General features: G+C 37.6%; 1 non-coding gene across 1 annotated transcript; it reads right to left on the bottom strand.

The window, feature by feature from the left end:
• Positions 1-1,706: 1,706 nt before the first annotated feature.
• Positions 1,707-1,814, bottom strand: LOC148548843 (small nucleolar RNA R71). Its single transcript, XR_015897569.1, has one exon. It is a non-coding gene; the product is annotated as a small nucleolar RNA R71 (small nucleolar RNA).
• Positions 1,815-6,189: the final 4,375 nt, after the last annotated feature.

Here is a 6,189-nt window from a genome sequence, read left to right as displayed (position 1 = left end):
TTGTGCATTTTCGAATTCATAGTGTCTCAACATTAAAAATTTCTAAGTTTGGGGTCTTGCATGTGTCTCTTTTCTTAAAAATTTTCAAAAATATATTCTTGATGTTCATCATGATCTTCAAAGTGTTCTTGGTGTTCATCTTGACATTCAAAGTGTTCTTGCATGCATTGTTTGTTTTGATCTTAAATTTTGTTATTTTTCTCTTTCCTCATTAATTCAAAAAAAAAATCAATAATAATATCTTTCCCTTATTTTGCTCATAAATTTCGAAATTTTGGGTTGACTTAGTCAAAAAATTTTTAAAATTTAGTTGTTTCTTGTTAGTCAAGTCAAAATTTCAAATTAAAAATTCTATCTTTTCAAATCTCTTTCAAAATCAAATCTTTTTCATTTTTCTTTCATGTTTTTCGAAAATTCTCCAAAAATAATTTTCAAAATCTTTTTCTTATTTTTCCTTCATATTTTCGAAATTATTGCTAACATTTAATGTTTTGATTCAAAAATTTCAAGTTTGTTACTTTCCTGTTAAGAAAGGTTCAATCTTTAAATTCTAGAATCATATCTTTTAGTTTCTTGTTACTCAAGTCATCAACTTTAATTTTCATAATCAAATCTTTTTAAATTTCTTTCTCAAATCTTTTTTAAAATAAATTTCAATCATATCTTTTTCAAAACTTAATTTCAAAATCTTTTTCTAACTTCTTATCTTTTCAAAATTTATTTTCAAATCCTTTTCAATTAACTACTTGATTTTTTTGTTTTACTTTAAAAAGTTTTCTATTTCTTATCTTTTTCAAAACCACTTAACTACTTTTCTCTCTCTAATTTTCGAAAATCACTAACCTTTTTTTTCAAAATTCTTTTTAATTAACTAATTGTTTTAAATTTTAATTTTATTTTTATTTTATTTCTTTTCTTAAATTTCGAATTCTAACTAATAATTAAAATAAAAACAAAAATATTTTTCTTTTATTTTAATTAATATTCGAATACACACTCTCTCTCATTTCCTTCTATTTATTTACTAACACTTCTCTTCTTAAAAATCCGAACCCTCTCCCCCTCTCTGTGTTCGAGTTCTTCTTCTTCTCCCTTCTTCATTCTATTCTTCTATTCTTCTACTCACATAAAGGAATCTCTATACTGTGACATAGAGGATTCCTCTTCTTTTCTGTTCTCTTCTTTTTCATAAGAACAGGAACTAGGATAAGAATATTCTTGTTGAAGCTGATCCTGAACCTGAAAGGATTCTGAAGAGGAAGCTAAGAGAAGCTAAAGCACAAAACTCTAGAGAGGACCTAACAGAAATTTTCGAAAAAGAAGAAGACATGGCAGCCGAAAATAACAACAGTGGTGGAGATGCAAGGAAGATGATTGGTGACTTTACTGCACCAACTTCTAACTTCTATGGAAGAAGCATCTTAATTTCTGTAATTGGAGCAAACAACTTTGAGCTTAAGCCTCAATTAGTTTCTCTGATGCAGCAGAATTGCAAGTTTCATGTACTTCCATTGGAAGATCCTCATCAGTTCTTAGCTGAATTCTTGCAAATTCTTCCCAAGATCTACAGACTTATGCTTTTCCCCTTTGCTGTAAGAGACAAAGCTAGGATATGGTTGGACTCACAACCTAAAGAAAGCCTAAACTCTTGGAAAAAGTTGGTCAATGCTTTCTTGGCCAAATTCTTTCCACCTCAAAAGTTGAGCAAGCTTAGAGTGGAAGTCCAATCCTTCAGACAGAAGGAAGGTGAATCCCTCTATGAAGCTTGGGAAAGATACAAGCAATTGATCAAAAGGTGTCCTTCTGACATGCTTTCAGAATGGAGCATCCTATGTATATTCTATGATGGTCTGTCTAAATTATCCAAGATGTCCTTGGATCACTCTGCTGGTGGATCTCTTCATCTGAAGAAGACGCCTGCAGAAGCCCAAGAACTCATTAAAATGGTTGCAAATAACCAGTTCATGTATACTTCTGAAAGAAATCCTGTGAATAATGGGATGACTCAGAAGAAAGGAGTTCTTGAGATTGATACTTTGAATGCCATATTGGCTCAGAATAAAATATTGACTCAACAAGTCAATATGATTTCTCAGAATCTGACTGGAATGCAAGCTGCATCTGGCAGTGCTAAAGAAGATTCCTCTGAAGAAGAAGCTTATGATCCTGAAAATCCTGCAATGGAAGAAGTGAATTACATGGGAGAATCCTATGGAAACACCTATAATCCTTCATGGATGAATCATCCTAATTTCTCATGGAAGGATCAACAGAAGCCTCAACAAGGCTTCAATAATAATAATGGTAGGAGAAATAGGTTTGGCAATAGCAAACCTTTTCCATCATCTTTAGAGCAACAGACAGAGAATCCTAAGCAGAGCCTCTCTGACTTAGCAACCATAGTCTCTAATCTATCTAAGACCACTCTCAGTTTCATGACTGAAACAAGGTCCTCCATCAGAAATTTGGAGGCACCAGTGGGTCAGCTGAGTAAAAGAGTTACTAAAATCCCTCCTAGTACTCTCCCAAGCAATACAGAAGAGAATCCAAAGAGAGAGTGCAAGGCCATCAATATACCCAACATGGCCGAACCTATAGAGGAGGAAGAGGCAGTGATTTCCAGTGAGGAAGATCTTGCTGGACGTCCACTATCCAATAAGGAGTTCCCCATTGAGGAACCAAAGGAATCTGAAGCTCATATAAAGACCATAGAGATTCCACTAAACTTACTGTTGCGATTCATGAGCTCTGATGAGTATTCTTCCTCTGAAGAGGATGAAGATATTATTGAAGAGCAAGTTGCTCAGTATCTAGGAGCAATCATGAAGATGAATGCCAAGTTATTTGGTAATGAGACTTGGGAGGATGAACCTCCATTGCTCATCAATGAACTGAATACCTTGGTTCAACAGAAATTACCTCAGAAGAAACCGAATCCCAGAAAGTTCTTAATACCTTGTACCATAGGCACCATGACCTTTAAGAAGGATCTGTGTGACTTGGGGTCAGGAATAAACCTCATGCCACTCTCTATAATGGAGAAACTAGGGATCTTTGAGGTACAAGCTGTAAGAATCTCACTATAGATGGCAGACAAATCAATGAAACAGGGTTATGGACTTGTACAGGATATCTTAGTGAAGGTTGAAGGCCTGCACATCCCTGTTGATTTCATAATCCTAGACACTGGGAAGGATGAGGATGAATCTATTATCCTTGGAAGACCCTTCCTAGCTACAGCAAGGGCTGTGATTGATGTAGACAGAGGAGAGTTAGTCCTTCAATTGAATGAGGACTACCTTGTGTTTAAGGCTCAAGGATCTTCTTCTATAACCATAGAGAGAAAGCATGAAAAGCTTCTCTCAATACAGAGTCAAACAGAGCCCCCACACTCAACTTCTAAGTTTGGTGTTGGGAGGCCATCATCAAGCTCTGAGTCTCTGTGAGGCTCTTTAAGAGCTCACTGTCAAGCTATTGAAATTAAAGAAGCGCTTGATAGGAGGCAACTCAATGTTATTTAATAATATTTAATTTCATAGACATTTGTTTTCTATTGTTATTTTATGTTTTCTTTTGGTTGATGCTCATGTAAAGTCATAAAAACTGCTGTAGAATTAAAGCAAAATCAAAAACAGCATAAAAAACAGCACACCCTGGAGGATAGACTTACTGGCATTTAATTGCCAGTAAGGATAGCAGAATGGGCGTTTAACGCCCAATCTGGTAGCATTCTGGGCGTTAAACGCCAGAAATGGCAGGTAGACTGGCGTTTAATGCCAGAAAAGGGTGTCTGGTGTCTGGCTGGCGTTAAACGCCAAAATTGGTAGACAGACTGGCATTTAACGCCAGAAAAGGGTGTCTGGCTGGCGTTAAACACCAGAATTGGCACACAGAGGGTGTTTAAATGCCAGAATGGTGCAGGGAGCAGAATTCCTTGATACCTCAGGATCTGTGGACCCCATAGAATCCCCACCTATCCCAACTCACTCTCCCTCCTCTTCACACCTCTCCATAACACTCTTCCCCAAATACCCTTGACCAATCACATCAATACCTCTTCCACAAACACCATTCACCTATCAAATCCTACCCTCTTCCCCTTATTCTCTTCACCACTCACATCCATCCATCATAAACCCCACCTACCTCACCATTCAAATTCAAACAGTTTCCCTCCCAAACCCACCCCTTCATAACCGAATTCCCTCTCTCTCTTACCCTATAAATACCCCTCCTTACAACCTTCAATTTCACACCTCATACACACTTAACCCCCCTTGGCCGAATTCAATACTCCCCTCTATATCCTCCATTTCTTCTTTTTTTACTCCTTTCTTTCTTCTTTTGCTAGAGGACGAGCAAAACTTCTAAGTTTGCTGTGGAAAAAGCTCTGACTTTTTTGTTTTTCCATAACCACTAATGGCACCTAAGATCGGAGAAACCTCTAGAAAGAGGAAAGGGAAGGCAATCGCTTCCACCTCCGAGTCATGGGAGATGGAGAGATTCATCTCAAAGGTCCATCAAGACCACTTCTATGAAGTTATGGCCAAGAAAAAGGTGATTTCCGAGGTCCCCTTCATGCTCAAAAAGAGTGAATATCCGGAGATCTGATGTAAGATTCGAAGAAGAGGTTGGGAAGCTCTCTGATGAGCAGATAATTTATACGCTTTTTGGCATTATTTTTACATAGTTTTTAGTATGAATTAGTTAGATTTTAGTATATTTTTATTAGTTTTTAAATAAAAGTCACATTTCTGGACTTTACTATGAGTATGTGTGTTTTTCTGTGATTTCAAGTATTTTCTGGCTGAAATTGAGGGACCTGAGCAAAATCTGATTCAGAGGCTGAAAAAGGACTGCAGATGCTGTTGGATTCTGACCTCCTTGCACTCGAAATGGATTTTCTGGAGCTACAGGAGTCTAAATGGCACGCTCTCAATTGCGTTGGAAAGTATACATCCAGGGCTTTCCAGAAATATATAATAGTTTATACTTTTCTCAAAGATAAATGACGCAAACTGGCGTTCAACGCCAGTTCTCTGCCCTATTCTCGCATTAAACACCAAAAACAGGTTACAAGTTGGAGTTAAACGCCCAAAACAGGTTACAACCTGGCGTTTAACTCCAGAAACAGCCTAGGCACGTGTAAAGCTCAAGTCTCAGCTCCAGCACACACCAAGTGGGCCCCAGAAGTGGATTTCTGCACTATCTATCATAGTTTACTCATTTTCTGTAAACCTAGGTTACTAGTTTAGTATTTAAACAACTTTTAGAGATTTATTTTGTACCTCATGACATTTTAGATCAAAACTTTATACTCTTTGACGGCATGAGTCTCTAAACTCCATTGTTGGGGGTGAGGAGCTTTGCTTTGTCTCGATGAATTAATGCAATTATTTCTGTTTTCTATTCAAACATGCTTGTTTCTATCTAAGATGTTCATTCACACTTCAATATGATGGATGTGATGATCTGTGATACTCATCACCATTCTCAACCTATGAGCGCGTGCCTGACAACCACCTCCGTTCTACCTTCGATTGAATGAGTATCTCTTGGATTCCTTAATCAGAATCTTCGTGGTATAAGCTAGAATCCATTGGCAGCATTCTTGAGAATTCAGAAAGTCTAAACCTTGTCTGTGGTATTCCGAGTAGGATTCAGGGATTGAATGATTGTGTCGAGCTTCAAACTCACAAGGGTTGGTCGTAGTGACAGACGCAAAAGGATCAATGGATCCTATTCCAACATGAGTGAGAACCGACAGATGATTAGCCGTGCGGTGACAGCGCACCTGGACCATTTTCATTGAGAGGACGGATGGTAGCCATTGACAACGGTGATCCACCAACATACAGCTTGCCATAGGAGGAACCTTGCGTGCGTGAAGAAGAAGACAGGGGGAAAGCAAAGATTCAGAAGACAAAGCATCTCCAAAACTCCAACATATTCTCCATTACTGCATAATAAGTATCATTTATTTTATGCTATCTACTCTTCATAAATATAATCACTCTTATCATTGATTTCCTGACTAAGAATTACAAAATAACCATAGCTTGCTTTAAGCCGACAATCTCCGTGGGATCGACCCTTACTCACGTAAGGTATTACTTGGACGACCCAGTGCACTTGCTGGTTAGTGGTACGAGTTGTGAAAAGTGTGATTCATAATTCGTGCACCAAGTT

Source organism: Arachis ipaensis, chromosome B8, assembly GCF_059453495.1.
Source record: "Arachis ipaensis isolate K30076 ecotype BB chromosome B8, ASM5945349v1, whole genome shotgun sequence".
Classification (NCBI taxonomy): Eukaryota; Viridiplantae; Streptophyta; class Magnoliopsida; order Fabales; family Fabaceae; genus Arachis; species Arachis ipaensis.
Note: the sequence above shows the minus strand (reverse complement) of the source record. Positions and strands in the feature narration are given on the sequence as shown.